Source organism: Diceros bicornis, chromosome 26, assembly GCF_020826845.1.
Source record: "Diceros bicornis minor isolate mBicDic1 chromosome 26, mDicBic1.mat.cur, whole genome shotgun sequence".
NCBI lineage: Eukaryota > Metazoa > Chordata > Mammalia > Perissodactyla > Rhinocerotidae > Diceros > Diceros bicornis.
This window is the reverse complement of record NC_080765.1, coordinates 6,264,609-6,286,310: the sequence shown is the minus strand read 5'-3', so window position 1 is coordinate 6,286,310 and position 21,702 is coordinate 6,264,609. Positions and strand designations below refer to the sequence as shown.

At 41.0% G+C, this 21,702-nt stretch overlaps 1 pseudogene; it reads left to right on the top strand.

The window, feature by feature from the left end:
- The first annotated feature begins 8,903 nt into the window (after positions 1 to 8,903).
- On the top strand, positions 8,904 to 21,084 carry LOC131422936 (cytochrome P450 3A29-like; annotated as a pseudogene).
- Positions 21,085 to 21,702: the final 618 nt, after the last annotated feature.

The following is a 21,702-nucleotide window of genomic DNA, read 5'->3' as shown; positions in this document are numbered from 1 at the left end:
GACTGTGGTTTCCATCTTGGGCACCCTCTTTCACTCACTCCCTTGGAGGGAAGCCAGCTGCCATGTTGTGAGCTGCCCTATGGAGAGGCCCAGGTGGAAGGAGAACTGAGGTAGGCCCTGGCTAACAGCCAATGAGGAACTGAGTCTACAGGCATGTGAGGAACTGAATCCTGCCAATAACCACGCAAGTGGGCTTGAAGGTGGATCCTACCCCAGTCACAACTTTGGATGAGACTGTATCCCAGCTGGACAGTAGGACTGTAACCTCATGAGAGAGCTTGAGCCAGAGGTACCCAGCTAAGCCACACCTGGATTCCTAAAGCAAGAAACTGTGACATAATAAGTGCTTGTTATCTTAAGTGGTTACGTTTGTGGATAATTTGTAATATGATACCATTAATAACTAATTTATCTATCCTAGTCTTGACCCTTCATTCAGTTTCAGCCACCACTGCAGGGACCACCTTTCTGTGGACTTCAACTGAATTTGTGTAGGTCTAATCTGACAGTGCCTCCTAACCTACCAAACCATCTGTAACACAAAAGTTTTGGAAAGTTAATGCTCCACGGGAAGAATATTGACCAAGGAGACAGTGGGTATGTTCTTCCCCCTTCCTTCTATTGGATGGATAGACTGAGATGTAGTGGCCATTTGGCATCTCAGAAGATGGTCTCTGTTTCTTTTCTGAGGAAGATTAGCCCTGAGCTAACATCTATGCCAATCTTCCTCCACTTTATATATGAGTCACTGCCTCAGCATGGCTGACAAGTGGTACAGGTCCACGCCTGGGATCCAAACCAGCAAACCTGGGCTGCTGAAGCAGAGCATGCCGAACCAAACCCCTATGCCATGGGGCCGGCCCCAGATGGTCTCTGTTGATCAAAGAATTAATCGCTTTTGATATCAAATGTTGGCCAGTCTGGTAAAGCCCCCTCGTGTAGGTTATCATTCCTTCCATGTTTCATTCCCATTTTCCTTCACTCTTGCTCACCCAGGATCATATTCCCTAATAAAATAGTGCCATAAAGCCTGGGTCTCAGGCTCTTCTTTCTTGGGAAACCAAGCTAAGATCTATCTGTTCCTTGATGTTTACTGTAAAACTCATTGGACATGATGTTTTCCTTGTGGGAATGTTTTTGACTTCTGCTTAATATTTTTAGGAGTTTTTGGACTACTTAGCTTTCTATTTCTTTTGGGGTGGTTTTGGTCAATTATGTTTTCCTAGTAACTAGCCTATTGTTTCTAATATTTCAACTAATGTTTTTCACAATTCTTAGCAACAATTAAGTTAATAGGTCTGATAACTTTGAGTTTAGGTCTTCATCCCACAAGTTAAAAAAAATTTACCAGTATGTGCTACTAGGTAACTTCTAGTAAGTGCTCGCATTTGACAAAGTGAATGCACAAGCAGCAAGTGAATATTAATTGAACAACTGAGAAGTGGCTGACTATGCCTTTTTCCTCACAGATGTGTATTGTGGATATAACTTTATACTCCTAAGCCTAATGTCATAATGATATATTTTGTTGGTAGAGTATCTCATATTTGGTATGATGGAATTAAAATTATCAATATTTCATGAAAACAGATGCGTGGCCTGTAGAATCAGTTGCCTCCTAATGAGGCTTGTGCACTGCTGGCTTCTCTTTGATGTGTGATCAGGATTGGAACCAACCATGTCCCCCACCTTCTCTACAAGTCTCTGCTTTGAGAATGGTCCAGTGAGGAACAGTGACAACAGATGTCTCCAGAGACTCTCAAATCACAGTGATGATACATTTGTTTTATGTTGGAAACTGCTTTGTTTTTCCCATCTCTGGAGCAAACAACCACGTTAAATAAACCAGCTTCCCTAAGTGGTGTTTGCATTTATTTGGGCATGACTTGGTTGGGTGCTTCACGTGATCAGTCAGATCATTCTTGGTCATTGTTCTCATGATTTGACCATTTCCCAAATTTATCTCCTTGGTTAGTAGCTTACTAATTAGTTACCAGCTTAGGAGATGTTCACTGTCTGGCTTGTACTGTTTCATATTTGGGATTTCCAGGTTATTCCTTGCTATCTTCTTGTCTCTCATTAAACTTCATATATTTTATTAATTCAATCAGTCTTTCATTTATTTAACAAATATTTACATAGAGTCTCTGATATACCAGTGTGCTGGACCAAGGGCTCAGAATCAATAAGACAAACTTCCTGTTCTCAAGGAGAAAATCCACACAATGTGTATCACATCTGCTTCAGCGATTATCATCTGCATTTTACCACGGCTTGGAAGAGAATGTTTATAATTTTGATGTTGTTTTGTTTTTTTAATGCTGATACATTCCTCCTACCTTCAGATGTTCTGGTGGCCCAGGCATCTGTAGTTTTAAAAGGTCCCCGTGCACAAGGCTCGTAACAAGCATCCAGGGCTGAGAGCCACTGTGTGTTTCTCCATAGGAACTGTGAACGTGAAGAAGTGGGATATTTCCCACCAGCTACCTCTTGAGGCGGTGGACAAGTGTTGTTGGAGGACATGATGCCCTGGCTGACTCTTGGAGGTTGCCTGGGAATTTACCAAGTGGAAAATGTGTTGGGCCCTTTTCAGGCAGAAGAACAGCCCCTGCAGACACAGAGAGGCACAGGTATGTCACATTAGGGGATCCTGCGTAGTTGCAAATCATACCATTTGCTTAGAACATCCTGTCTACATGGGGAAGTGAACCAGACAAGCCTGAAAAAGCCAGCCACAGCCAGATGAACAAGACTCCTGCATTCCTACCCTGAGGTGTTTGGATTTTATCCTGGGGATGATGGGAGTGGTTGGAGGGATTTGAGCAATGGAGGACTGTTACAAGATCCCTGTTTACCAGGCTCTGCCTGGTGGTTGAATAGAAGATTCACTGGATGAGGCCAGCCAAGGTTCAGGCCAAACATGTTAGGAGGTTACTGCAACAATTAGGAGAGACCACCAAAGCTTTGCCCCCTTTTACAACATACCCTGTGACACTCATAGTTTCCATCTCTTATATTTTTTGTTTCATTAATTCCCTCCCACGAGGTCTTTTGAAATTTCCCTTCCATTTTCTGATTCCATTTTCACTCATCACCTGGTTCCTCACCTTTATTATCTGATTTCCCAGAAACCCACATGATTCTGTTGCGATATGTCGGAACTATTACAACATCTTTTCTCTGCTCTCACCATGAGATCAGCAAATACATGATTTAGTAACGGGTCAAAGGATGTGTATGTCATTTTTCTGGTCACAACTAGCTCTGTAGCATTTTTGCAACTACAGTGGAAGTGTTCTGGGAGGTGTGGAAGGAAACATTTATCCCATGTGAGGCTGATGCAACCTGCCAAGTTATTTCAGAAGGACCCTTGGAATTCAAACAAGCATGCCACTAGCACAATTTAGAATCATAAGATCTGCTCTGTACCTTGGATTCAAGGTTTAATTGCTTGGGCAAGACTCTTCCCCACCCTGCCCTTCCATTCCACATCTGTAAAGTGGGAATTAAAACAATCCCAACACTGCTTATCTCATTGGGTTGTCCTGAGGATCAATTAAAAGAGATGTGACAGAACTTTATAAACTTCATAGTGTGGTAGAGATGTTAGTGGTTGGTTTACTAGGAAGGAGACACTCTGGGATGGAGTGGAAAGTGAACAGCCACCAGGAAGTCCTTCTCCTGTTACCTTTCCTGTAAAGTCTATGGAAGTGCTTCTACTTCAAGACAAGGGGCTTTCTGCATGGTGCGATTTGTGTGGGTCAGAAAGGACATCCACTTGTGTCAACCCAGCCCTCATCACTGGGCTTGCTAGGGGGCCTCATCTCTTCTGTGTTGGGGCAGAGCACTGGTCACTACCCTTTGAGAAAGACAGGGATCTAGTGCTAGTTCCCTGACTAATTCTGTGTGGCCTTGGGCAAGGTCGAGCCTGGTTAAAGTTAAGACCTTGGGATCTGAAGCTAGAGGATGTAACTTTTAATCCCAGCTCTGCTAGGAATTAGTGATGAGAGCTTGGATTGTCACTTAACACTTATGTGCCTCAGTTTGCTCATCTGTAAAGTAGGGATCATAATAATACCTGTCTCATAGGATTGTTGGGTGGATTGAATCAGTTCATGCAGGCCAAGTACTCAGAACAATAAATATTAGCTCTCATTGCCTGAGGTTAGAACTTCCTCTCTGTGTGCCTGTGTCTGAGTGTTTGTGTGTGTGTGGAGTGCCCCTTTCTATGCATTCCCAGTTGAGAAACCAATTTAGAATTTAGGGCTATGGGCCTAAATGAGTGGTTGTCTTCTCTCAGGTCTATCCTATTTCATCTTTGCTCTCCATCTTGCCCACAGGACACTTGGTTTCTGACTGGCCTGGGGGTCCTGGGGGAACCTAGAGGACTAGAAGGAAAATAAAGGAGGAGGAGGGAGGGTTTAGAAAACCATTGAGGGACACAGAGGCTGAGTTAGTCAGGCAGTGAAAGGGCCTTGTGGTTGTTATAAGGTCCTCTTCAGTCTATTCTAGTCAATTTTCCTCAGGGACAGGTGAGGAAACAAACCCTGGCATGCCCTTGGTCACATACTTCCAATACATCACTTCCTGTTGACTCTGTTGTCTTCATATCTTTCAAAAGAGGAGAGGGTTTAAGGAAGAATAAGGGTCAACAATGCCCAATACTGTTAATTCATAGTGTGTATCCTGATTTATAACTCAATATTTATTTGTGTGGCATTTTGTGCAGTATCTCTCTCCCTTGTGTCTTCATGAGGTCAAGGCTCCTGACTCTTTTATATTCAGGCTTGGTCTATGGCCTGAACACAGTGGGCATAGGACCCAACCAACATACAATGACACTGGGGAGAGGTGTCCCCTCCTCCAGTGCCAAGAGAGAATGTCCATGGACCTGCAGCTTTCCTTACCACTCCCCAACAACCACAAGGCCCAGCCACCAAAACTTAGATTCTACCTGACTTCCTCGAATTGGCAAGATCAAGGTCTACCCTACTGAGAAGAATGGGGGCTTGAGAGCTAAGTAACAGACACATAATCTTTCTTTCATTTCTTGTACACTCTAGATTGTGACCCATGAAATTTGAATCTAATGCACAAGTGTTTCCAGAGTAACCTTGCCTCTTCATACCACGAGCAATGCTCCTGGTGAGTGGAAATCAGGACAGGCTTCCCAGAAGAGGAGCCAACTGGGTTAACTATATAACAGGATGAGTATATCAGACTGATGGTGCTCCTTATATCATGGAGCGGTGACAACCTGTCCACCTGTAGTGATATCTCAGCTTAATGTGTCCCTGAAGGTTTTTTTGAGATTCAACTTTGACCGATTGCTATGAAGACCAAGAGAGCAAATAAGCCATTCATTGTTGATGAAGACACTGTGCTTCTCTGAACCGTTTTTACTTTTAATCTTCTTTTTTTTTATTTTTTATTTTTTTGTGTATGAGGAAGATCAGCCCTGAGTTAACATGCATGCCAATCCTCCTCTTTTTGCTGAGGAAGAATGGTCCTTGGCTAACATCTGTGCCTATCTTCCTCCACTTTATATGGGACGCCGCCCCAGCATGGCCTGACAAGCGGTGCCACGGTGCGCACCCAGGATCCGAACCCAGGCCACCAGCAGTGGAGCACACGCACTTAACCACTACACCACGGGGCCGGCCCCCTAACCATTTACTTTAACTTGGCTGTACTTGAAGTATCTATTTATCTGTCTCTATCTTCAGCCTGAATAATGTCTGGGTCTTAGTTATATTTTTACCCTAAGCATTTAGAGCAGAGCTTCAAAAGTACAAGATGAGTAGATAAGAGACAGGGTGTGTCGGGTGTTCTTCCAACATACAGTATCTTCCTTCACACATTCAGCACAACTGTTAGTATGGGAGTCTCTTCATGTTAGGTATTTCCTTCAATGGAATCAAGGGGCAGAAAGAGCATGCCTTCTATTATTTCCCCTTGCAAAGCAAGGTCATTTGCATTGGTTAGGACACAATGCTGGGTACATTTTAGTCCCAAGCAATGACTAGCCTATCATGCTTGGGATAGGTCCCAACCAGCTGGACAGGGCTTGAGGTGACTAGGGCAGGTGGATGGTCATATTAGGATTAGTAACAAAATCATCATAGCCAAGTATGCATTTTGGAGGAAGATGAAAGCACATTAGTTTCCACTGGGGTTGTGTTTCCAAGAAGAATAAAAAAGGCTTTGTGTTTAGTTGAGAGAATTACGTTGTCAATAGTTATCAGGTGACACTCTAATCTTTTCTTCTCTGGATGTGTTCTGTGTTGGGAGCATAGAGGGGAGATCCCACCCAACATCACCGTTAGTATCACCATGAATTGCATCTGTCTTTGTTTTTGCTGAGGTTAGGTGCAGTCTTTTTTTCTGGAAGACCCATAGGAGAGTTGCTGTGGGGGTAGCCATGGGGACAGTAAGGAGAAGTTTTCCCAGTTTGCTCTTTGAACTTTGGGTCTTACTAGTTCCCATATTAGCCCTTATGAGGAAATGGGAAATGTTGAATAAGGGATTTCAGAGTAGCAGCAAACTTTTCAGTCTTCCTTCCTATTAGCTTATTTATAATAAGTTGTTGTGATCATTAGCTGTTGGGAAGCCACTTGCTGTCACTGAACCTCAGTTTCTACATCTATAAACTAGGTATGGTAACACTACCCAATTTACCAGTTCCCAGAGAAGGCAGCAAAAGAGGGCAGAAACATATTGGAATTCCTGGTACTTTCTGTCTTAGTTTTCCTCGGGATTATCTTCCAGCTTCCTATGTCTGTCTTTTGTTGCTATTCCAGCTTGCAGCCAATTCTCTCCTAAATGACCTCTCTGTAGGGCTCTATTATCCCAGTGATTCCAGAGGTATGCCAAGATCTGAGCGCATTTATGTGTCTCTCTCCTTCCACTTGGAGGCCACTCTTGTGGAAGGGGAGTTATTGGCTTCTAGCCCACAGCCTGCATGATACCTACACATAACATTCATCCATTTGGCCTTCAATAAATGCACAGATGAATAGAAGTATTCATGCATTACACTTTCCAGTGGCAGCTGTGGATTTTATCAGGTGCCTCCTGGCCAAAACCTTACCCGAAGATCACAAAGTGTGATGGTATAAATTTAAGGCTGCTTGAAAATCTCCTAAGTAAATGAAAGGAGGTGAGTGAGATAGTTGGGACTTATAGCATTTTACCAGTGAAACATCCATCTACTCAGGCCAGTGTTGGGCAGCTCTGGGGACTTTCAGGTCAGAGGGCTGGAAGGAGTTGGTGAAGGGTGAGTATCACTTTCTGCAGAAGGGCTGAAAGTGAGCGAGGATAAAGAAAGCAGGAAGTGCACAAACAGATTAAATGTCTTCTGTTTCTGTTGAGATTTAAGAAACTTTGAGGGTTTTTTTTTACATAATCCATGGTTTCTCAGGCCAAATAGACACAGAACATGGGTCAGAGTGATGATAATGGGCTGGCATAATTTCCAGTTGCTCAGCCCTTGCATATCTCCCATCAGGTATGTTTAGTAGGGGGCTTACAGGTGACAATGGTGCTATTATAGACCTCCACCTACCAGCTCCTCACCACTCATTAGAAAATCCTCCACTGGTCAAAAATCAGGAGGCCATCTGCTCTGACTCCTTTACCCCAGAGAAAAAGCTCATGTCATCTACTGTAGTCCTAGGTGCTATGTGTGCTGCTTGTAGTGACACCTGCCATGTTGTTGGTGGTTAAAGTGGTTGGGGTTCAGTTGGCCATCCAAACAGAAGTTCTCTTCTTTGCTCCCTTTGCACCCATTGTTCTTGCACATTGATCTTTCCAGAGAGAGTGGGCTATTATTTGGTCAAGAATCTATAACTGGCTGTCTACTGCAGGACACTCTGAGGTACTGGACAAGAAGCAGCATGAATTGATACCAGTTGGTGTGGCCATCATCATTCCATGTCCTGCCTCTCCTTCAGGGGCCCTCTTGTCAACAGAATCCTGATGGGTCAGACTGAATGTGCAGCAATGGTGGCCAAGGTACAGTCAGCCTCTCTTGTTGTATTAACCTTCGAAGAAGATGGTGTGGTCCCCAATGAGCCACAGGAAAAGGGCATACAGGTGGCTCACCATTCCCACGTCTACCAACTCAACTTCACCAACCTTTCTGGATGCTTCCTCTGCGTAAAGCACTGTGCTAGGGACTAGGGATATAATGGCAAGTAATACCCAGACTGTGACCTTGAAAAGCTCTCAATCTGATAGGTGAACTAGGTATGGAAACAAACAATCGTGCTGAAGGGTAGAGAAGACAATAATAGAATTTTGTATGGAGGACAGAAGTTGCACAGAGGAGGAAGTGTTTAAATCTGTTCAGGCTTGTTGGTGAGGTAAGGCTCTAACAGAAGAGGTTCTGTTTCAGCTGGGTTTGGAAGGATCAGAAGGAGCTTTCTAGGGGCACAGGGGAAGTTCTAGGCAGAAGAAACTGCATTGGTAAATATTCTGTAGACCTAGCTTTTTTGAAGGATTTCGAATATTTTGGAGTGCATGCAGCCATGGAATCAAGGGCAGGTTAGAAATTGAAGGCCAGTGTTTTTACTTGAGTTTCTGTAACCTGTGGGCTTATTGATAAAACTGATTGAGATGTTTATTGATTTCCCACAGAATATGAACTCAACAGAGGCATACTGGGAGTGTCCATGATGCTTTGTCAACTATCAATGCAGAAAGGACATCTGCATGTGGAGAACAAGTGGCCCTTCTACTGGATGCAGCTCCTGCCCCACCCCCTTTTCCAGCAGATAAATATTCCAGCCTCACTGAATCTCCACTGGGCTGGAATGGAAGATCTGGACCCTAAAGTCTGCAAAAAGTAGCATAGACTGCTGAAAGGAAAACTCAGAGGAGAGAATCTTGGAAGGAAAGTGGCCATGGATCTGATCCCAAGTTTTTCCATGGAAGTGTGGGTTCTCCTGGCTACCAGCCTGGTGCTCCTCTATCTGTGAGTAACTGTCCAGGCTCATGTCCTCTTAGCCTTGGACTTGGGGGCTAAGCCGGCCCCCCTTTCTCTTATCTGTGTTGAAGCCTAAAAGAGTTAACAGAGGGGAAGTTCCTTAGATGTTTGATGCTACAAACACATGAGGGGTTATTATTGATCTTATGTAGATCCCCTGACATAGTAAACCTCACTTCCAACTCTCAGTTTCTTTGCCGTGAGAGCTTGGTTATGTTATTTGCTCCTGGGGATGATCTTCTGATTGACTAGCAGTTGGGAGTTAGACTAATCAACCATAATTCAGCAGAGGCAGATTAAAAACAACTGGCCCCTTTGCAGTGGGGTCCTGATCCCCTTCCCAAGGTCTAGGGATCCTGGAGGCAGGATGAAGTGGTCTGGGTTGTTGTCTCATTATCTTCACCTTCTGATGTATGTGTCTGCTGCAAGAGACCTGTAGAAAGACTGGCCCTTGTGTTACTCAGGTGGCTCCTCATATCTCTGTCCTAGCAACTAGAATCATTTACGCAAGGCACCTGGTGCACCCAGAATTTGCAGGTGGGCTGGCAATTGCTCTGCCCCATCCTCAGACTCAACTCTTCCCTATTTTCTGTGACTCTTATCTAGGAATCCTCTCCTAAGACTCAATTCCACCATCCTATAATATACAGAAGTATTTACCCCTAAATGAGGAATCTTTAGAGCAGAGGATACCTGGAAGAAATCTTGAATTGTATTCTTTTCTTTCCCCTTTTCCTTCAAGTCTCTGGAGGGTTAGCATCAGTGTAGAGATTTCTTTTCCCCCTAATATGATATCTGCTAGCAACCTCTAAAGGCAGGAGACCCAAAAGCCAGTTGGATTTTAAATATTTTTTCCCTTTAAGTTACAGTACAAGAGAATGAATCAAAACCATCCAGCAGAGGAATTCCTTTCAGTGGTGGGATTTCTGCATCATGGAGCAGATTGGGAGAAGAGTTATTTTTTGACGTGTGTGTAGAGAAGGCCCCTCTATGTCATGTTTGATCTCTATCTCAATTTCACTTTTTGAGAGTAGGAAATAATGAACACAGATGTGAACATAGGAAATATAAATCTGGTTTTAATTCTTTGAAAGAAATGTTAGGAATTCTGGATACTTTGGCAACATATTTTCTGACTGATAACATTTTTAAATTCATTGATGCAGTTTAATTTCTTTCTCCATAATAGTAGATATTTTACTATGATAAAACTAGTTCTACCACGTACCTTCTAAAGAAACTGTTGATTCATGATTTGTGACTAAAAACATGCATAAATAAGCTCATCTTTGTAGAATAATATCAGGAATTTGAATCTAGGGTACAAAAATATACTTATGTGATATAGATTATAAATATATATATATATATATATTTTCCCCCCTGAGGAAGATTCGCCCTGAGCTAACATCTGTGCCAGTCTTCCTCTAGTTTTTAGTATGTGGGCCAGACACACAGCTGCTAACAGAGTGGTGTAGGTCCACGCCTGGGAACCGAACCCAGGCTGCTGAAGCGGAGTGTGCTGAACTTACCCTCCAGGCCACTGGGGTTGGCCCAAGATTGTATATATATTTTAAATATCCCTGCCCAGCAGGTTCATTTAATTTCTTAGTGCAGGTGAGCAAGTGAAACTGTGAGCCAGTGATGATATAAGAGGTATCCAGGTAGGAGTCAGGATGAAGCGGAAGAATATTCCTCACCCTTCAGAGCAGAGATACTCCTTGGTCCCAGTCCCACAGGAGGTCCCTCACAGGGCAGTAGGGTTAGCATCTCATCTGTTTGAAGCCTGGAGACAGGAATGCCGTCTAAGTCACTCTGTGAGTGGTGTGTCTGGCAGTAGGACTGTCACTAGATACTGTCACTGCTGGACAAACAACATTGTAGCCTTAGAGACACTGACGCAGGCTAGAGTCAGTTTCTGTACAGTAGAAAATGCCCTCCTTATGTCAATACAATGTAAATGTAATAAAAATGATTGGTGTTATTGTTAGTCTCTTCATTTGTACCCAAAACAGCATTACTCTACCAAAAAGAGGGAAGCTGGAGGGAAAGCAAAGAATTCACCCAGCCCACCCTCTGCCTTGATATGGAACTATGTGAGTTTAGACACTAGACCAGATCTTTCTTGGGCACCAGTGTTGCTTCACCTTCACTCAATCGCTTGGCCTCCCTTGAGAGTTCATGTCACACATTGCAAGTTCAGAAGGAGAAATTGGTTTAATTGATTTGCCATGGTTGTGATGGCAAAGGAAGGAACTGGGTGGGACTAACCGAGGCCAATCCTGTTTCTGGCAGTGAGTGCACACACTTCCACCAACTGTTCTGGAGGAAGGATCCAAATGCCCAGCTGGGCCTGGCCGAGGTGCCTCTGCTGGGTCCTTCAAACACACATCCTTTCATGCAATTTTGGTGGTTTATAATATCACATATTACAAAATTTACTGGATTTGAACTAAATATTTGTATCTCGTACTATTTTAAAGACTAATGTCCAAAGAAGAAGAGACAAGGTCTTAATTCAACTCTCTGGAACATTTTATGGTTATTCATTTTATGTTGCTTAATGCATTTTCTGCTATCAGCAGGAAGGTACCTGAAGTATGGAAGACCCCCTACCTTTAAGCTAAAAGCACTTGTAGGGCATGTTTAACCATTTACACATAGCATACTTTTCAGTCATACTTCCTAATTTGCCTCTGTGGACTTAGCCTTGCAGGCCCAGCAACATGATGGGAAAAATGGTTGCTAGCAACCTCTTCCCTTAGCCTCTCTTCTTCCTCCACTGTGCCACTCTCAGAAACACTGGAGTGGGAAGACTTACAAGCATGTGGAAGCCCCAGCTGCAGGATGGGTCATGTCACATGAAAGAAAAATTGCAGGCAGGGCTGCCATAGGGAATGCCAGCCTTAATGGATTTTGGGGATATTTGATGCACAGAGGCAATAAACTAACTACTTTGTGACTGACCATCTCGAAAAAAATGAGTGTACCTGGCAATTTGCTCAGCAGGTGAGTATTGCAGGTTGGAGGTCCAGATGCTACGAAGGGAAGAATGGTCTGGGAATGGATTCTTTAGTCATTGATTCCTTTATGCAGTGTCTTCAGGAAACACATGAGTCGATCACCTTCTTCTATAGCTCAAATGAACAAAATTGCCTGACAAAAGAGACTTGGGTGTTGCTGAAAGATGCTCACATTTCTACTAGGCCAATGGAATCCTTGAACATAGTTTTAATTCTATAAAATCGAAACGCTGTGGTTGCTTCAAGGCCTTCCTATGAAGATAGACTTAAGAAGAACCAGATTCTAAATCAAGGTCAAGGCATAAAGGGAAGGAAAAGCATAAAAGTCATCAAGCAAAGTGTTAGAACAATGTCACAGTAGGGTCTCAGTAACTCTCTTTTATTGAACGGACCCAGTTATGCAAAATCTGATCATCAGAGCAGAAAAACATCTTTTCCCCTTTCTAACTAGAATGAGAATCCCCAAATGATGGAAGAGTCACTTACTAAATGCACATGAGTGAATTCCCTGGAAGAATTCCAGCCTGAACCTCTCAGAAGCCCTCAAGTTTGGAAACATTTATCAAGCATTCAATCTAGGATTGGGACCATGGGGACTTCAGCTGCTTTTAGCTACTCATCATTACTTTTTGTGGGTCTCACAGTGGAAGTGGGAAAGGAGATGATGAGTGAATATAATTATTACTGTTGGAGTTGCTGTTATTGTTTATTGCCTACATGTTACCTCCCTCTCTTGACTGTTCCAGTTCTGTGTCAGGGACTGGCCATGCCCAGCATCTATTCCACAATCCCTGTGACCTGGCTTTCTCTTTAACTTTACATATATGGGACCTATTCACATGGACTTTTTAAGAAGCTGGGAATTCCTGGGCTGACACCTTTGCTTTTTTTTGGAACTGATCTGGGCCACTGTAAAGTGAGTGTTGTTTGAAGTTCTTTGCTTCTTATGATTGCAGATTCCAGCTTAGTTCCATAATACAAATGTCCATATTCTGGGGTGATTTATGAGGTTTCACATTTTCCAGGAATGCTCTCATAGGCCTCACCCAGCTCATGGCCAGGCTTACCCCAAGGCTCTATTCTCAGCTGTTATGAACCTCAGGGTTTGCCTCAGTTGGACAGCCCAGCTCTCTGGCCGATTCAGCACATGACTTGGTGTTCCAAATTTTGTGCATTAGGAAGAGGATTTTCTTTCTGCCTGGTGCAGATTCCCAAGAAGGCATAATTGTACCGAGTATTAGGAGTAAAGAATGAAGGGTGTGCCCAGTAGTAGCTCATTAAGCTGGGTACACTAAAGTCATATTTTCTTGTTCATAGCATAAGCTCTGGATAGCCTTTTCTTTTCTTCCTCCTCTTGGGTAGCTATTGAACTTCAGTTAATTAGGCAGCCCCACTATTCACCATCAGGTAATTTGCATATACTTGAATTCTCTCAGGAACTGCTAAACCCCTGTGGTTGTTTCCATGGCTCTAACTAATCCTCTGCTACCCATGATATCTTTTGAGATTTGAAAGATGGAATAAGAGCTTTCTGTTTTACTTCTCTTCCTCCAAAGAAGGCACCCTATGGAAGAGTCTAAGCATGGAGTGCGTACACTGAGACAAGATGGTGGTTGTCTATTGACTTCAGATATTTAACCATTAATCGGGTTGTATTTCTTTTCTTTTTAGCAAAGATGGTCTTACTTATACAAAATCACTGGAAAGGCAATGATTTGACAAATTTTTAAAAAATTTAATATAACTGAGCAGAATGTACTAGATGACAAATGGACTGTGAGTTTTGGTAGAGCCTTTGTGGTTAATCCAGATCTGATGCCTTGCCCAGGGCCTATCCACTGGATGGAAGGTTATGTGTTTTTGTCCAGATGTAAGAAGACAGAGCCTTGTGTGCAGCTCTTCTCTGCCTCAGATTTCCTTTCTTGCAGACATGAAGCTTGTTTCTCAGATCCCAATTCTCCCAACTGAGGTCTTTAGTGCTTCATTACCATCTAAAAACTTTTGTACATTTTTCCTTCTGAAGAAACAATAATTTCCTTTTCACCTTTCCCAGATCAGCTCCTTAGTAGATGCCCCCCAAGATCCACATTTCTGGAACCTCCTTCACATCGTTAAAACATCACAACCAAAAGTGACAGAAAGATTTTTTTAAGTTATATGTGAAAATGCAGAGTCAGTGTTTTAATTTGCTCTGTCCTATGTGGAGTCATGACATCTCCCACCTTTTCCATGTTGACCTGGAAACCGGAAGGTGAGTCCACTTTGTCCTTCATTCATCCACTCACTCACTTTCTCACTCAACAAACATGCCTTAGATGTATTAAACCTGCTGGACTAAAAGAGGTCACCCGTGTCTTAAACTTCTTAATTCTGCTAGAATTCTAGAGACAGCTCATAAGATCAATGAAAAGGAAACTTAACGAGGAGATCAAAGAGTGTGCAGGCCACTCTCACTTTCCCTCAGCTTCAGTTTTCTCACACGTTTTTAGAGGTCAAAATTCAGAGGGTTATTTGATTTCAGAGACAACACATGCACAAATGAAAATATTTCAGAAAGACAAGGAGTTACGTAATATTCATAGGTGTGAGTAAGTCATTTAGTATCTACAATACTCTGAGAAAATTCTAGAATGACTTTAAATTCTCCATTTCAAATATCTCCTTTATTTTCTCTTCTTTTTCCTAAGACATCTCTGAATAAAACCTCCCCCTAACTCTCATTGAAAGATAGTTAAGTCTGATTTCATGGAATTCGAGTCATTTTTGTCCCAGTTATAAGTAGGGTTTAGTACATTTAGATTGATAATCTCATTTTGTTACTCTTTGCAGGGCGTTTTGGATTTTGACAAGCAATGTTTTTAAAAATATCAAAAAATGTGGGGATGAGTATTCTGGAAACTTCCATTGGATAGATTTGTTGTTATGATGAGGCTTCTTGGAGTGGAAGGCAATCTCAGTCCAGAGCATCTTTTAGAAATTTTACATATAGGGTAATGAAATCATTCATAATGCTACTATCACTTTTTGAGCATTCCAAATCTTTTTCCATTGGTAGACATATTTTTCCATATTTGTTACTAGCATGTCTACAATTTTCATCTAATATTATAGCATATACATTTATCACATTTTTTATAGATCTTCAAAATTATAATTTTTCATGACTGAGTGGGTGGAATCTCCTGAATTAAATTTTTTGTTGTTGTTCTTAGATAATTTACTTGGCTTCCTTTATTTACTAACCTTACTTCCTTTTTATAATGAAACATCTTAAAAACACAAAAAATTATGGAAAATGGTATAGGAAATATCCATGGATACACTATCTAGACTTAACAAATGTTCTAATGTTATTTCCAACTATAATCTGCAGGAGTATGGATTATATAACATCAGGATGAAAGTCTGGACTTCCAGGTGTGGCTCCAGCTATAGAATCCACCTTCTTATGTTTAATCAGCTCTGTTTTCCCAAAAGGCTTTATGATGGTAGGCAGCCTATGTTGGCTATCACAGATCCAGACATGATCAAAACAGTGCTAGCAAAATGATGTTATTCTGTCTTCACAAACCAGTGGGTAGGAGTCCATTTTTTTTTTCATTTAAAAATCTATTTATTTATTAAATTTGTATTTAAAAATAATTATAGAGTCACAGGATGTTGCAAAATAAAAAGTCCACGTAGATGCCATGTCATGCACCCTCCATCCTGTTTTGCCCACTGGTAGTACCTTGCATAATTACAATACAATATTAAAGCCTGAAATTGACATTCTTCTATCCACAGAGCTTATTCAAATTTCATCAGTTTTATGTGCACTCATTTTTGTGTGTGTGTGTTGCTCTATGAATATTTATCATGTATGTAGATCTGTGTAACGTCCACCACACTCAAGATATACAACTGTTCCATCACCCTAAAGCTCCCTCTTCTATTCTTTTATAGTCATGATGTGTACCTTGTCTTTTCCTCTTATCAAGGAGGACAAAAAGCAGAGACTATACATTTTTTTCTTTTGTGAGGTCAATTTATCAATTTTTTCTTTTATGGATTGTGCCTTTGATTTCAAGAAGAAAACTTCACCTAGCACTAGTTCCCGAAGATTTTCTTCTATTATTTTTCTAAACACCATATAGTTTTATGTTTTACATTTAAGTCTATGATCCACTTTGTGTTAATTTTTATATCTGGTGTGAAATTTAGGTCAAGGTTCTTTTTTTTGGCCTATAGTTATTTAATTGCTCCAACACCGTTTGTGGGAAGGCTGTCTTTCTTCCACTGAATAGCTTTTGCACCATTGTCAAAAGTTAGTTGGGCTTACTTGTGTGGGTCTATTTCGCATTCTCTATTCTATTCATTGAGCTATGGATCTAGCCCTCCACCAGTACCACACAATCTTGATTACTGTAGCTGCAGAATGAGTCTTAACATCATGTAGAGTGATTTTACCCACTTTATTTTTTCAGAATCGTTTTAGCTATACTAGGTGTTTTGCCTTTCCATACAAATTTAAAATAAGCTTATCTATGTTTATAAAAAAAAAAAACGCCAAGATTTTGATAAGATCTATCTATCAATTTGGGGAAAATCTATATCTTTACTAGGTTAAACCTTTCAATCCATGAACACAGTATGTCTCTTCATTTATTTATGTTTCTTTGATTCCTTTCACCAACATTCTCTAGTTCTCAACATAGAGGATCCCGTACAATGTTTTGTTAAATTTACACCTGAAGTATTACATATTCTTTGGAGTTACTGTAAATGGTATTGTGTTTTTAAAATATTTTCACATATTCATTGTTATTATATAGAGATGTCGTTGATTTTTCTGTGTTGATTTTCCATCCTACAGCCTTGCTGAGCTTATTTTTACTTCTAGAAGTTTTCTTTGTATATTCCTTGAGATTTTCTACATTGACAATTATGTCACCTACAAGTAGGGACACTTGTATTTTTTCTTTCCAATCGGTATGCCTTTTATTTCTTTTTCTTATCTTAGTGAACTAGCTATGACTTCCAGTATGATGATGAAGAAGAGTGGTGAGAGGGGACATTTTTGCCTTGTTCCTGATCTTAGGAGGAAGCATTCATTTTTTTCACCATCTTAAAATTTTTATTAATTTATCTTGGACAAATAAAAAATATATATATTTAAGGTATAATACAACATGGTGTTTTGATATATATATACATTGTGAAATGCTTACCACAAAGGAATTAACATATTCATTACCTCCCATAGTTACCTTTTCTTGTGTGCGTAGTGAGAACACTTAAGATCTACTCTTAGCAAAAACATCTACTCTTAGCAAATTTCAAATATACAATACAGTATTGTTAACTTCAGTCACCACGCTGTACATTAGGACTTCAGAGCTTTTTCATCTAAGTGAAAGTTTGTACATTGTGATCAATATCATCCATTCCCCTTCTCCTTAGCCTCTGATAACCAGAATGCTACTCTCCGTTACTGTCAGTTTAATTTTTTTTTAATTCCACATATGAATGAGATGATATGATATTTATCCTTCTGGGTCTGGCTTAATTCACTTAACATGTTGTCCTCCAGGTTCATCCATGTTGTCACAAATGGCAGGATGTCCTTCTTTTTTAAGGCTAAATAATGTTCTATTTTATACATATACACCACATTTCCTTTTTTCATTCCTCTATCCATTTACATTGAAACTAATTACTGAAAGAAATAACTTATTAATGCCATTTTGTATATGCAGGTGTTTCATAGATCCTTTGTTCCTTCTTCCTCTCTTCTTCCTGTCTTCCTTTGTGATTCGATGCTTTTCTATAGTGGTGTGTTTGCAGGGTGTCTGCAACGTCTATGCTGGCTTTTGGTTTCCTCAGCAGCTAAGGCTCCCGAGTCTTCTGCAGAGTAGGCCACAGAGAGTCATGGTCATTCCCACCATATGGCTGATACTGCCAAATCCTGCCATTCTTCTTTGTTCCTAGCTGTCTCAAGATGTCTCAGCTATGCCAGTCTCTGGGTGGATTGAAACCAAAGCAGGTCATTTGTTCAGTGCCCTGAAAGGCTAGGGAAACTGGTCACTTGCCTTGCTGTGCTATTCCCACCAAGGGGACCTCTCTCGGATTGGAGAGCTCCTTCTTGGCACTGAGCAGTGCTGGCCTGTGGGATGAAATGATGTAGGCAAAGAGAAACAATTCTCCCTACCTATTTTGTGCAGTTATTCTCATTTTTTTTTTTTTTTTTTTTGCTCCACTGTGTTGCTGAAGCTTCTTAAGTAGACTCCTGAGCTCTCCTGGACCTATTTTCATTTACGGATAGCTGTCTAATTGCTGCTCTTTGTGGGGCGATAGATACTTGAGTCTCCTACTCTGCCATCTTGGTGATGTCACTCTAGTCTTTCAACACAAGTGTGATGTTAGCTGTGATTTTTGTAGATGTTCTTTATGAAGTCGAGGAAATTTCCCTCTCTTCCTAGTTTTATCATGAACAGGTGTTGGGAGTATCCATCCTAAAAGAAAATATAGTTTTGGAAGATGAAAGTAAGTCTCAAGCAGGTTGGCTTGGTAGGCCAGCCTCAAGCTGAGAAATAGAATATGTTTCTTTCCCTTTCTATTGCTAGAGGAAAAAATGTCATGGAAAGGGATTTCCATGTGATTGAATCATTTCTTCAGAATGCCCAAATAGATTACTAATGTTTTAAGTATTACCTATTATTTCTTTTTAAATCACCATTTCAAGAAATCCCTTTGTTTGAATTGCTTTTCCTGTAGATATATGTGAGACAGAACGGTCTGAGGCATCATACAGTTTGCCATGGCTCTCTGGCTATATGTCACCAATCACTTTTGACTCTTTGCAGCCATGAAGGATGTACTATGTCCTATTCCTCTCTATTCCCCTGGAAGAACAGTTTCCCTACCACATGAGTCATACACATTTAAAAGGAGATTGGAATACAGAGGCTGGAAACCACGGAGGGATGCTGGATGTCTCCTTCACCTTCACAGGCTTTTGGGATAAATATTTATTGAGCATCAATTATACAGTCTGCTACTAAGTAGATCATCACTAAATATTTGTTGAATAGTTGATGCCCATTTGACAAATTTTTCACAATTGTTGAGACCTCCAAAACTTACGTAGGGCAAAATGTCTTTTGCTTTTGAGTCTAGTCTTTTGGTCCAATGGGACTTATGAAAAATGTCATCTCTATAACTGAGAATGAACAATAGAAGAGAATACGAACATTGCTGTCTCCAACTTTCACCAGTGGAAAGTTGAAAGAGGCAAGAAAGTAGAACTTTTAATTAGAAACTTAAAAAATTCATCTGGAGTCAGGTAGGTAATAAGATTGTAGTCATGTTCCAAAGGGGTATTTTGCTGAATTTGAGCTTCCTAAAGACAATATTTTAATTTTATTTCCTAGAAGAGACATTATAACATTCATTATACAGTGGTACTTACTGCTCCATGTTTGTGAAAGCCAAGTCCTTCAAGGACTTGAGTCTCCACATTTAAGTTCGGACGGTATTGTATTTTGTGCCTAGATAGTCCCCGTCATTGGCCAGTTTGGAGATGTGTTGGTGAGGAACCTGAGGAAGGAAGCAGAGAAAGACAAGCCTATCACCTTGATAGAGTAAGTAGGAATGCACCTGCTGGGATTCTGAGCTCTATCATGAGACCCTCCAGCTGCCTGCCACGGAGCTGAAACCCCTACTGTTGAATTATTCTAGTGACCAAACAGATGTAGGTGTGTGGTGTTACAACTCCAGCGCAGGACCCAAGGAGTCACTTGCCCAATAAGGCTGGGCAGCCAGGAGAGAATGGGTCTTCTCCTGTGTACATGAGCCAGGATTAATTTATCAGCTTAATTGTTACCATGGATATTCTGGAAGACAAATATACATAGTTTAGAAAGAAGAAACATGATCATACCAAAGTTTTGAGTGTAAGGGGTATGGAATGGCGAGAGAAGAAGGCACTTGGTACATATTGGTAGGCAGTGGGTAGAGTGGGAAAGTTACACTGTGGAATTTGGAACAACTTAAACTCCTTCAAGATTTTACTGGGGATACCAGCAAAATACTAAATACTAAATCTTACCACCACTTCTCCTTCATCCAGTCTCAAAAAGAGAAGGCCCTGTACAGGCTATGGATAGGGTGATCATATCATTTATTTCCTAAACTGGGATATATTTAAGTGATGCAGGGACAACAAGTGTAAACTGAGACTGTTCTGGGAAAAACTGAGGACATATAATCAATTAGCTATGAGAGCCCTCAAATCCATTTTGGAGTGATTTATTTTCATTATTTTTTCACTAAGAACTTTCTTAGTTTTTACATTTACAGAAATGAGTTTATCCTCAGGGCAACCTGAGATCACTGGAGTTGATGAAGAACAGTTCTGTCAAAAGCCTTAGGAGGGGTGTAGAGAAAGAGGGATGACATTCCTGGCAACTCAAAACAGGTATAACTGTTCTGTAATGTGCTAAAGAGGAATAAGCTCTCAGCATATATACTGCGGTGAGGCAAGGCCCAGATCAATATCACCTTCCTTGACTCCCCCAAGAAGAGTTAATTTTTCCACCCTCTGCTCTGCTCAGACACAATGCTTATATTCCTTACTATTGCTCATACTCAAAACATAATATGACAATTTTTCTGATTATGAGTCTCTATTCCTCTATGACCCAGCTCCTTCAGCTCAGAGGAGGATTTAACATGCCTTAGTGTCCCCATCTCCCCTAATACAGGGCCAAGTGCCTCACTGGAACCTTATAAACACCTCATGAGAATGTGATGGTAGCATAGACTCGTCAGATGATCCAGCAGAAGATTCTGATGATGTATGGCTCTTTACCTGTCTTGCCTGGGCATATGAATTTACATGCACTTCTTGCTGCGTGTACTGGATAAGGATAGTAAGAGTTGCTGATTTTAATTTTCCATGTCTTTCTTTCTCTCCTCAGCATCTTTGGGGCCTACAGCATGGATGTGATTACTAGCACATCATTTGGAGTGAACATCGATTCCCTCAACAACCCACAAAACCCCTTTGTGGAAAATTGCAAAAGGCTCTTATGATTTGATTTCCTCGATCCATTCCTTCTCTCAATAAGTATGTGGACTGTTTTTCTTTTCCTTCCTTCCTTCATTCCTTCCTTTGTTCATTCCTCCCTTCCTTTCCATAAGAGCTTTATTAAGATATAATTCACATATCACATAATTCAACCATTTAAAATGTGCAATTCAATATTTTCACAAAGTATCCATCCATAGATGAATGAAGAAAGAAAGTGTTTATATAAAAATTGAAATACTATTCAGCCATAAAAGGAAAGGAAATCCTGCCACGTGTGACAATATGGATGGACTTTGAGGATGTTATGATAAGTGAAATAAGTCAGACAGATAAAGATACTGTGTGATGTCACTTATCTGTGGAACCTAAAAAAAACCTGAAAACATCAAACTCATAGAGAAAAGAGATCAGACTTGTGGATACCCAAGGTAGGGGTTGGGCATGGGGGTATTTGGAGAAGACAGTCAAAAGGTACAAACTTTCAGAGTGACGTCAGCATCAGGACGGAGTGAGCTTTCCCGTGAACTCTTCCCCCGACAAGATACAACAAAAGGAACAGTCACAGACCAACAACGGAATCCCAGACAGTGAAAAGCTAGAGCGGAGGGATCCACACTGCC